General features: G+C 32.0%; 1 protein-coding gene across 1 annotated transcript in view; it reads right to left on the minus strand.

Moving 5' to 3' along the window:
• Positions 1-12,760, minus strand: part of LOC114334221 (activating transcription factor of chaperone) — a 107,035-nt gene extending 94,275 nt beyond the window's left edge. The window contains exon 1 of the mRNA XM_028284256.2: positions 12,475-12,760. The gene's annotated coding sequence lies outside the window, so the exon portion shown is untranslated. The remainder of the gene's footprint in view (positions 1-12,474) is intronic.
• Positions 12,761-12,961: the final 201 nt, after the last annotated feature.

Raw genomic sequence — 12,961 nt, forward strand, 5'->3', positions numbered from 1 at the left:
AAAAATTCCCTATATTTTACGAATAAAAAATATATTCTGAAGTTGATGTTTAGTAAAATACTGTCTATTATGTGTAATTCCAAGTATTTTTACGCTAATGACGTCGACTTTGCAAAGTAACAAGACACTTACTCAACATACACACTACACATGACACTAATACTCATGTTGTGACTGGCTGAATGACATAAAGTCCATGCCATAAAAAAAAACTTCATTTTTTTAATTGTCATTTTTGACCTGGGGTCATTCCCCCCCCCTTGGTCGTCCGTGTAACAAGAAAAGGTTGGTCATCGGAAGGTTAAAGTAGGTGCATATATTTTATATTATGATGTCTCAGATTGATAGTGAAATATTAATAATATTATTTGAAGCGAGACCTGTTCATTGGGACAAAACAATAGAAATATATAAAGATAGAAACTTGACGAGAAATGCTTGGAATGGTGTATGCCGTGCACTTAACAGTGCACGAATTAATTTGAATTAATTAATTTGACGAATTAGGTGATAAAGAAAAACCGATTCCTCTTATTTCTCTTTCTTCGACGATAAAGTAAACACTATAATTTGATTTCGCCCCATATAAAATATACCTTTTATTCTACGAAATTATATTTAGTTTTATAGGGTAAACAACTCGGTGAAAACTGGAGTAGGGCTGCGGTCACGTCTTGTGTGAAATTATCTAAAAACAACATTTAAAACGAGGGGAACAACATTTAAAAATGAATGGATGACAGAGGGGCTTTTAAATTCTGTACATGAAAAACATAGATTGTAATGTTCTGAAGCTGTTTCCTTGTGGAATTTTTAAAATAAACTAGTCTAAATGGGAAATAAGCCACAGTTTAACTAAAAAAAATAATTTTATTAACGTTTCGACGCCCAAATCGGATGTCGAAACGTTAATAAAATCATTTTTTTAGTTCAATTGTGGCTTATTTCCTTTTAGAATAGTTTATTATATAGATTATATATGAGCTAATAAGAGGAGCTAATCCAAGAACCCACAAATAACTTAGTAGAACAACGATTATAAAAAACAAATTAAGGCTTTTAATTAAAAACATAAGAAATAATAACTCTTGGACCAAGAGCTAGCAACGTCGAAAAAAAAAGTATTTTAAGACAACTGTTTCTTTAATATATTATTCCCCATGCTTCCTCTAACACCGTACCGGCCATCTGGCTACTGATACAGTTTGCGTTCATTACTGCGCAGCACACATGTACAGGTAAATATATCGAATTTAAAACTATTTTAAGACGAAAAATTTGTTTGTCATTACTTTTTAAACATTATTAGAAATATGAATTATAATTGCCAGACATTTCTGTGGTTTAAAAAGTAATGACAAAAAAAGTTTTTGTCTTAAAATAATTTAAAATACGAAATCAGGATGATTGATTAGTGTGATAAAGCTTAGTAGATCCGCTATAGTGATAGATAGCAATAAAAGTTAATAACAAAAATTGTAGCCAACTTTGAACTTCACACTACAAAATTAGTTAGAATGTTACAGGGTGTTCGATAACATAGTGGCAGACCAAACTTATGTTTTTTTTTAATGGAACACCCCATATTTTATTTTACATTCGAAATCCTCTTAACTTCCCCATCAAAAAATATAAAGGTTTGTTATGTTATATAGGGCTTTTACAAAGTTATGACCAATTTTCTACGAAAATCGTTAGAAGTTCAGCTCCCTGTATAAATAAAAATGAGCACAACAGCAATGGTTTATTGGTGCCATATTTTTTTGTTGATTGTGAAAATTTTTAAGAATTGTTGATATTGCTAATTTTCTCTATATCGAATACAGGGTGAATCAAAACGTAAATACATTCTTTTCTCAGAAACTTGAAATGGACCACCCTGTATTTTATATTACTATCGAAAAGTACCATTACCGTACTTTAATTTTTGTATAATATTCACTATGTCTAAATTTGTTAGTTTTCGAGATATTTTCATTTTTCAGAGCAAGTTATTAATTAGGGTGTTCTATCTAAAATTACTGAGAAAATAATGTACTTGCGTTTTGACTTACCCTGTATTCGACATTAAGAAAATTAGCAATATCAACCATTTTTATAAATTATGACAATCAACAAAAAAATATGGCACCAATTTTTGTTATTAACTTTTATTGCTATCTATTACTATAGCGTATCTACTAAGCTTTATCACACTAATCAATCACCCTGATTTTGTATTTACCTGTATAGGTGTGCTGCGCAGTAACGAACGCAACCTGTATCAGCAGCCAGACGGCCGGTACGGTGTTCGAGGAAGTATAGGAAACAATATATTAAAGAATCAGCTGTCTTAAAATACTTTCTCGAAAACGTTGCTAACTCTTAGACCATCTAATGTGTTTCTACCTTTAAGGTATGTACTCATTTAATTCAGGCTGAGCAGACTTAAGCCTTTCGATATTTTAAAAACATTCCTAGTGCTTTCGCCGGTGTAAAGCATTGAACCCGGAGCTCCCCGATATAGTTAAAACATTTTTATCGTTCGAGTTATCGGGCCCCTGAACCGTAGATAAAATAAGGAATAGAACACGTTAACATAGTCAAATTAATACTTCTGAGGTTAATATCACAAAGGCCACGTGTTGAGAAGAAAACCATGTAAAAGCTATATCTAACTAAAATTAAACTACCTATACAATACAGGGTAGCGAGAAAGTATGGAATTTCTCGGAAACCGCTTGAACGATTGTTATAAATTTTTGGTGGGTAAGGGTATTCTAATACGGCCGATATTATAGTGGTAATTACATTGTTGTCAAATCTTCCGTTTTTCTGGAAATCTAATGAACTTTCTTATTTTAAATGGAACATCCTGTATATTTTTTGCGTTTTGAAGTCCTTAAGAAATACTGATTATTTTTCATGTTATGTTTCCTATACCTAAATGCCATAATTTCGGAGTTATTGCTACATTTATTAAAAAAAAAGTTTTAACAAATTATACAAATTTATTTTTTTGGACCGGGTAGATATTATTTTAAGTTGTTTGGGTCATTGGGAACAAAAAAGGTCTTTTGTACTTTTCCTCAAAAGTTAATTGTTTCCGAGTTATAAACAATTTAAAACTGAAAATAATCGAAAAATGACGATTTTCTGAGTTCAAAAACATAAGTAAAAAATATTACTTTTGAAACCCTGAAGTGCCTAAATTCAAGCTTAAACCTTATTTTATCAGATGCCGATAAGTGATTTGATCTTTTTTCATTCTAAAACATTATTTTTTAGTTGTTAATGCAGCCCGTCCTCTCATACGAGCTTTATTAACAATTAAAAAAAACAATGTTTTAAAATAAAATATGCCAAACATTCTTAGGAATCTGATAGAAAAAGGTTTAAGCTTGAATTTAGGTACTTTGTAATTTTAAAGATGATTTTTTTACTTGTGTTTTTGAACATTGAAAATCGTCATTTTTCGATTTTTTTTTCAGTTTTAAATTGTTTATAACTCAGAAACGATTAACTTTTGAGGAAAATTACAAAATACCTTTTTTGTTTCCAATGATCCAAATAACCTAAAATAATGTCTACCTAGGCCGAAAAAACTGATTTTTATAAATTGTTAATTTTTTTTAATAAATGTAGCAATAACTCCCAAATTATGGCATTTAGGTATAGGGAACATAACATAAAAAATAATCAGTATTTCTTAAGGACCTCAAAACGCAAAAAATATATAGGGTGTTCCATTTAAAATAAGAAAGTTAATTAGATTTCCAGAAAAACGAAAGATTTGACAACAATGTAATTAACAGTATAATATCGGCCGCATTAGGACACCCCTACCCACCAAAATTTATAAAAATCGTTTGAGCGGTTTCCGAGAAATCACCGTGTTTCCATACTTTCTCGCTACCCTGTATACAATGTAATGCAAAAAACTAAAAGATGGGAAAGAATTGAGGAAAATAGTAGAAAGATGTAATAATTTTATTGTAAAGAAAATTTAAGAATATCGTCCACATAAAAACATTTGCAAGTGAAAATATAGGGTTCGCATTTTTCATGTAAATAATGTATTTCACCCTATATAATTAGTCTGCATTCTTTTACCAAAGCAATTCGAAAGTATTTTTACAGAACTTGAAACAAATGGGTTTCAGTTTCAGGTCGTGAAAGTAGGTATTTATGTACCTAGTTCACCCCACAGTTCACCCCTACCATTGCAGAAAATCATGTACAAAATGATAAATTACTACTTCTCCTTCTCAAAGTGTTTGATCGATCTGCTCTGCACATGGTTGTAAAACATGATGCAATCTCGAGCACGAGATGCTGCGTTGCCGATGTTTACAAGAATTCCTGAAGCGTGAGACTTTATAAGTATAACAAAGCGCGGGAATGTGAGTAGGAAAAATTAACTTACGTCATAGTCATTACCCTGAAATTGCATGTAATATGTAACCTTTTGATAAGGAAATTGCATTCCCGATAATGAGCAGAAATAAAATTTCAAGAAATATAATGTTTTTAAATTATGTTTATATGGGATTTAGCTACAATTATTATTATTAGTGTAATGAAAATTACATTTTTAATTAACTAATGTTTTGATGTTTCGATTTCCGCTCCGGAAATCGTTCTCAAAAAGGAATAAAGAAATTTGTTCTGAAAAATTCTGGGAAGATTTTATACCCTGATTTTGGGAATCTACTTCCGACCTTCTGAAAATGTTTCTCTGGCTTATTTTGGCGCCACTTTGGAGATCAGTATAAATCTTGGGCTCCACATCTGGTACGTAAAATATGCGCGTCAAAAGAACATTTGCGACAATGGTCATGGACAGCAGAAAGTGTCTAAAATTTGGAGTGCCAGTCATTTGAAGAAAACCAAGAAATCATCACGATCATTGTTATATTCTGACCTAGTTTCAGCAATGATGCTAGTATTGTAGTCTGAAGAAATACCCATTCTAACATTCAGTCCTCTTCTTTAGGTGCGTCTGTATTCAGACGTTGGCTATCATCATGTTTACAATTTCCTGAAACCTTTCACTATCGGCTGCTGCGCGAAATAATTACTGTGGAGCTAACACCATTGTCTAATGTTATGCAGCCATGAAAGTTTCTTTCGACAAATGTATCTCTTTCCCTCCACTTTTCCTTGTATTATAAGGCGAAGCAGATGGTATTTAGGTCCTCGAACTATATAGCCGCAGTATTGTTTTTCACCTCTTTATGATGCTTATGAGCAGACGTTCTGAATTCATCATTTGAAGAACATCTTCATTGGAAGTGTGCGAGACCCACCATATCTTTAGGATTCGTTGATAGCACCACAATTCGAATGCTTCTAATTTGTTTAACATTGTGGTTTTTAACGTCCATGTCTCACAACCATACAATAGGATAGACCACACAAACATTTAAGGACCTTCTTGCTAATATTCATCGACAGGTTTCTGTTACATAAAACTGGTTTTCAAGTCATAAAAACCTTATGTGATATTTCTATCCTGGTTATTATCTCTTCATTAGAGTCACAATTTAAGGCTGTATGACACTATGCATTTTCTTGTATCATTTCTAATATCGTTTCTGATATCGTTTCTTGTATACATTTTCTTGTATCATTTCTTGTACGTACATTTGTGCCCTGTATGACACTATGCAAGTTCTTGTATCGAAAATTGTATGAAATTCGGCACGTGATTGGTCAAAATTTTGTTTGTCACCCTGTGTCACGTTATGTTAGTACTGAGTACTGCATCTATAGACACAGCTGATTTTAAATATTTTATAAAATTTATAAACTTTTATATAATTAACATTTTAATGTTAACCAGAATAATTGTACGTTGACTGAGGTTGATTATTTGTGTTTTTATTTTGTTTTGATATTTGTGCTAAAATATTTGCATTAGAATTATCTTCAGTTTGATCCAAATTAGGAACTATTGTATTTTCGTCTATTAAAAAATTATGCACCATGAAACCTAAATTTATAGTTTGAACTTTACTAGGAGCTAAATATATGGTTATTAGTAGAACAGTAGTCCATACCAAACGGTATATTAAGTATCAATAAAAGATTTATAAATAATACCTACAAAAACACAAATAAGTTCATCAATACATTATCCCATTTTCATTTCAGCCGCCATTATGAGTAAGTAATTTTGACATTTTAGATGTTTTACCAGCAGGTTTTACGTTTTTGCTCTTTGCGCAGAAATTGGCGCAGTTCTTGTACAATAATCTGTGCCTGACACAAATTCTTGTATCGTTTCTGATATCGTTTCTTGTATCTGTGTATGACACTATGCATTTTTTTGACATATCAGAAACGATATTAGAAATGATACAAGAAAATGTATAGTGTCATACAGCCTTTACATTTAAACAGATGCCAAGGTATTTGAAATGATTTACCCGTTCTATCTCCTCTCCATTAACCCTCGTAAAGTGGTGCTTAGATTCTTACATAAACAATGGTGCAGGGTGCATTTGCACCCCATCTGTATATCCATTTTTTATATGTGAACGTCGGGGAAATCGATTTGAAAGATAATTAGGACTTGTTTATTATAGTATGAAACATAATTTTACAAAGAAAGTACCCATTTCTTCTTAAAAAAAAATTATTATCGTTGGCAAGATAAACACATGAAATTTTTCAGAGTGAGCAAGACAAAGTTTTTACACATAATACAGTTATGTCGGGACTTTCGGTCTTTTTTCTCTGACATAAGTAACACCGACATTGTCCCGTAGCTCTGTTAGCTCCAAGTGGAACACCAGAAACGTCCAATTCAGGATATGAAATTTTCATCATTTGCACAATAGTCATTTGTCCAAAAAATCACGTAAACGTGAAGCGTTTTAGATGTTGCAATGGGTGTAATGTGTTTAGAATTAAATTTAATATGAATAGAAAAATGGACCAAAATCAAAAAAATTTATTAAAAAAGATAGGTGAGAAAAATGAGGTCTGGGGTGCAGCTGCACCCCGCACGGCCTTACGAGGGTTAAGAGAAAGCAGACCTTGATATATATTAATCTTTCCAACTGCCCTCCACTTTGACTTTGAAACGTTGATTTTAAGGCCTCTCCGATAACTTGCTTCACTGACTAGATTTAGTAGTGTCTGAAGATCTTGTAAATTTTCTGCAATAATGGCTGTATTGTCAGCGAATCTAATATTGTTGATTACTTCTCCGCCTAGTCTTACTCCCTCTTGTCTGTCATCCAAAGCCTAGCTAAAGATTTCTTCAGAGTACAGATTAAAAAGGGTGGGTGATAAAACACAACCCTGTCTCACTCCACGTTTTATGGATAGTTTTTCAGCAGGGTTGGCAGGTTTAAACCAACATGCTTAAAACCTTGGTTTAAAACAACTGGTTTTTTTATCGAGCCTCCAAACTGGTGTTTTTATTTAAAGTTTTTAATACAGCTGCTACAAATGTAAAAAATTAAGATACTAAGTTCTAATTTTTTACTTTTGAACTTAGTTATTTTAAATATTATTACGTTTGAAGATGTTTTTTTGTTACAGTATTAATTTTTTTGTGTGTGAATAAAAATAAAAGTTGTTTTAATCATTTTTTTCCTTGTTTAGTACTATTATTTTGTAAAATAATTTATTCATTTTTAAAGAATTTAGACTTATAATACTTTGTATCAAATAAACCAGGTTTAAAGCAAAAAACCTGTTTCTTTTTGGTTTTTAGGAAAAAACCTTGGTTTTTGCCAACCCTGCTTTTCAGTACCACTGTCTCCAATTTGGATAGAGACTACTTGATTGTAATATAAGTATTTCCGCCTTCTTAAATATTTAAGTGGTCAAGTCCTGCTGCTTGCAAGCAATCGAAAAGTGTATCATGTCATACTCTGTCAAATGACTTCTCGAAGTTGGTGAAACAAACATAAACATTCTTTCGGAACTCAAAACTTTTTTGTGAGAACGCACATACAAAATAGTGCCTCTCTAGTTCCTAGTCATATAAAAGAAAATTCTTTGGTGATGATCACCAATACATGAACAGACATATTTCTCATCTCATCTTCTCTGCAAGCCTTGTCAAACCCCTTTGGTAAATTCTTTTTGCATAAAATATAATAACAACAGAATCAATCAAGAAAGTTTAAGTATCTAAATCCAGGAAGTACATACAGCCATTTAAATGAACATGTAAATGAAACGGTCCGTATAATATCGGGTTGCCTGAAACCGACACCTATCGAAGAGGTATACCTCATTGCTGGAATTGCTCCACCACCAATCAGGAGGAAGGTCACGTCAGAGGTAGAACGGAAAAAGCAGGAGACGGACCGAAGACACCCCTTATATGACCACCAAACTCAGCCAAGCAGACTAAGATCTCGGAAAAGCTTCCTGAAAACATCAAGATCCATCCCCGAAGCGCCAGAGACGCGCCGAATACACCTATGGCAAGCGTCAACTACCGCGACACATTTTCCTCCCTCGTAGGAAATGGCTGCTGGACACAATTTACCGTATCCGACTTGGAAAGCGCTAAACAGACTAAGAACCGGCGTTTCACGTTGTGCTAGTAACCTGAAAAAATGGGGATACCAGGAGGACGATACCTGCGACTGTGGCGCGGTTCAGACCAGCCGGCATCTACTATCATGCACAGAGATGAGAGAGACCTGCACAGAACAAGACTTAATTATAGCAAATGACAGGGCCATCTACGTGGCCAACCATTGGAAATACAGAATTTAAAGTTGTTGGTGTTCCGGACACGGAAAGTAAGTAAGTAATGAACATGTAAACAGAAAACATGTTTACACATTTGGAAAACGATTTGTTTTAAAATATCAACAGAACACCATAAAATTCAGTTGTTTCTGTTACTTAAAAAAACAACTATGTAGAGGTCCCGTCATTTGGGAAGGCCCTAATTTGCATATTCTGGGATCCCGAATATCGGGATCCCGGACGATTTTTGTCTGGTATTCGATACCAGTATTTTGGTATTAGCTAAAGTGAATTGATGCACAATAAACTTTCTTCTAAGATATTTTTTGCTATTACAAGAAATTACTTTTAAAGGTAAACAACCAATATTATTGTAAAAAATATTTATTAAACACGTTTATTACACATACTAGTCAAGTATAGCGCTTTCTAAAAGCGTAAATGTCGTTAATTTAAGGCGAATGGTTATATCAGCTTCTACAACCAAATTATTAAATCTCATTTATACAAATACATAAAATGAGTTATATAAAAATTCTTAAATATTTAAAATTAAACTACTTTATTTTATAAATAAATTGTTTTTACATTTTCAGATCTATTTTTCATTTTTTTTTTGTGGTGTATAAATTAGGCTCACTTATTTTCTAAATTATTAATAATAATTGAAAATATATAGAGGTCTAAATACAGAGAGTAATCCATATAAAATATTTGTCAAAGTAAGTTAATCTTTATATTAATATATTTTAAAGTTAAATCAATTTACAAATAGCAAATTTCATAAGTAAAAGTACTATCCTATTATATGCAAAATTTATCCTAGATTCAGATATATAGTTTTTCTATTTGCACATTTTTTGTATCTATTTATTCATACTCTCTGTGTAATGTTATAAACATCTACTCATTTCAAAACAAAATTTAATAGGTTTCATATATTATTTAATAACAAGTCGATATAACAACTTTTTACAGTGGAGATTGTGGAGATTACATATGCCTCAATTTTCTTCTTATCAGAGAATAAATAATCATTTAAAGTTGTTGTCTATTGAAAAAACTTTAATTATTAATGATCTTTTATTTCTTCATAAAATCTTGGAGGGTAATATAACTTGCCCGGATTTGTTGGAGCTAATCAACTTTAAATTGAACACTATAAATATTAGAGATAAACCATTATTCTCAATTAGTTTTCATTATACCAACTACGGATATAATAGTCCTATACCTAGATTTCATAGACTGGGTAATGAAATTAATAAAACTACAGATCTGCTGGGAGTTAGTCAAACCAGGTTTAAGAACCAACTGAGGGAGTATTTAATGTAATATGTTATTGTGATATATTTATTTGTTGGGAACCAACTGAGGGAGTATTTATGTAATTTTTGTATTTTATATATTTTAAGTATTTTATGTAGGTAATATGTTATTGTGATTGTGATATATTTACTTGTTAGTAGGTTAGTGTTAAAAATGTCTATATATCTTTATATTGTAAAAAGGAGATTTTCTGTTAAATAAATAAATAAATAAATAAATAAAATAAACAACTGAGAATAGTATAAATATAACGTGTATATTTTTGAGTTATACTTCTTTAGGCGTGATTGAGAGTAAAATTTCATAATACTGCGTGCATGAGCACACAGACAGTATGGCGTTTAGTTGCTAAATGTTTCAAGTTATGTATAAATATATCAGTGCAAGAAAAGGTGTGAAAAGAATATATTAGTGTTTTTAGTAAATATATTTATTATAATTTTTGTGTCTTTGGATTTGTCTTCCTCAGGAGTAAGATGAGTATTATTAAAACATTTTATTGTATATTTATTATACTACTTCACCTTGTCTGTTTGTTACCGTGAATTGTCATTAGGTATGTCTGAACCGATACAGACACAGTCCTCGTAGCGTATTTGGTATAGCATTCGGCCAGAGATCGAGAGGTCTTGAGTTCATATCCGGAGCAATCCTATACTTTTTTTTATTTTTTTGAAAGCGGTAAGCACAAAATTAGTTTGGTGTTTAAAAAAAATCAAAACAAACTGTTTAAAGTATATTTATTTTTAAGAAATCATATAATAGAAGTATAACTTTTTATGTGCGTACAAAGTACACACACATTCTTTTTTTTTATTCATAATACCGGTTTTAATACCGGAATCCCGGTATGTATTTGAAATTTTAAATACCAAATACTGGTATTGAGATTTTGGCTCAGTATTGTAAGCCCTAATGGAGCTTCTGAAAATGGTCTAAGAACTCTCATTAACACCTTGACTGCGTTTAGGGATATTTATAAACTTATGTTGAGTGCGTTATGTTGAGACACTGTGCGTAATGACACAGTTGACGCAGCCAACCGTTAATGCAATATGAGGTCTATTTGCCTCTTAACGCAGCCAAGTTGGTGATTGGTTACTTGCATTGAAATTTTGCTACTTAGAGTTAAATGTAAGAGTTAAAACCTGCAATAAATACTCGAACGAATTTAATCATAGAAAGCTTACTGCAGGGATGCTCTACATCTCCGATGGTGTTTAAGATATTCCTAGATCAAAAGCCATGGAAAAGGCAATGTGAAGGCATAGGAATACCAATCCAAAATGACTTCTTATACACACGAAGTTTTGCAAATGACAAGTGGTAACGGCTCCAGATGAAGATTTATCCTATATTCTCCAAAAACTAGAACAGGACTGAAAATAGACCTACAAAAGAGTGAATACTTAACAACAGAACAACAACCAATCAGAAACTTGGAAATGTACAACAACCAAACAGATTACTTAGTACAGACAATAATAATGTATCCAACAAATGAATAGTGCACTATGTATATCCAAAATTACAGCAACTGAAATAGTTATTTATCATGAGAATATGCTGTACTGTAGAGTAACAAGATTGGATCATATTAGAAATGAAGAGATAAAATAAGAACAGAAGTAAAGTCATACTAAGCTACATTGAAGGAAAATGTTTGATTTGGTATGGACACATGGGAAGAGAAGATCTTACAAGGTGGATATCAAAGATGTCGGATTGGAGCCCAATAGTAAAGAGAAAAACAGGCAGACCCCGAAGATAATGAAGGGATGAACTGGATGGGACCTTACCACATGGAGAATGGTAGGATAGAAAGGACTATTATACATGAAACACTCTGAAATTCACCCTTGAAAGTCAGATTATTTCTTTAAAAGACGATATGAATTAATTAAACATAGGATATGATTACTCAATATTAAGATAAGATTCGAGAAACTATATTTTTTATTATTTTTGCAAGTCATACAATCAGAACAATAATTATAATAAAAAGTTTTATCGACACTAACAAAGTAGGTACATAGCTCAGTGATCTATTAATCTATTTTATTTACAGTTGATAGCACACAAAATCTTTGGACTAGACTAGACTATTAGATACCTGGAACCAACAACAAATTTGTAATGAGAAAATTATTGCTGGTTTTTCTAAAATCCCCGTTTGTTTTATACAACAAAATACGTATCTATATCTTCAATTAATTTGTTGACAATTATAAATTATTATAACAGGAAATCACCACTTCAAAACGTGAATTTTTAATCAATATTGTTTGCCATATTGCAATTTTTAGGTCAAAATACTCCAATTGTTAACAAAACAATCTGACAACGCAGCAGTCTGATGAGCAATACAGCAGACGCTGGCTAAACAGTAAACAAATAAAGTGATAATTTTAAGAAAATTGTAATAAATTAAATAAAACTTACGTCATATTTACTAGGTTGTAAGGCACACTTGCGTGTGCAAGGTTTTTCGCAACTAGAATCCCATGGCGGCTAGGGTGAGCAAGAGAAAAATCACAACATACACTTTTACCTACCCATAGAGAACTTAAAATGGCCGAAATTAAACGGACGAGGTGTATATTCTCGGTCAACAGGTCGAAATGCGCAGGTTCAGGTTCTAAGAAATCGCGGAAATCGCTAATGACGAACTAACTGACATAGCAGACCAAATATTACGATCACATGTTCGCAGCAGAACGGAATAAAAAACTTATTTGGATGATTGGAATGAGTAGGAAATTCTAGGCTGTACTAGTTCTGAAAACTAATTCGAGTGGCGGGGATTGACATTCTTACAAAATTGTTTGTTACAGGGTGGCACAAATAGTGAATCTTTCATTTTTTTTATTTAGCTAACAAAACACAGATCACAGATTTGCTATAACTACCTACTAACTTATACTACATT

The sequence above is a fragment of the Diabrotica virgifera genome, chromosome 1 (assembly GCF_917563875.1).
Source record: "Diabrotica virgifera virgifera chromosome 1, PGI_DIABVI_V3a".
NCBI classification, from domain to species: domain Eukaryota; kingdom Metazoa; phylum Arthropoda; class Insecta; order Coleoptera; family Chrysomelidae; genus Diabrotica; species Diabrotica virgifera.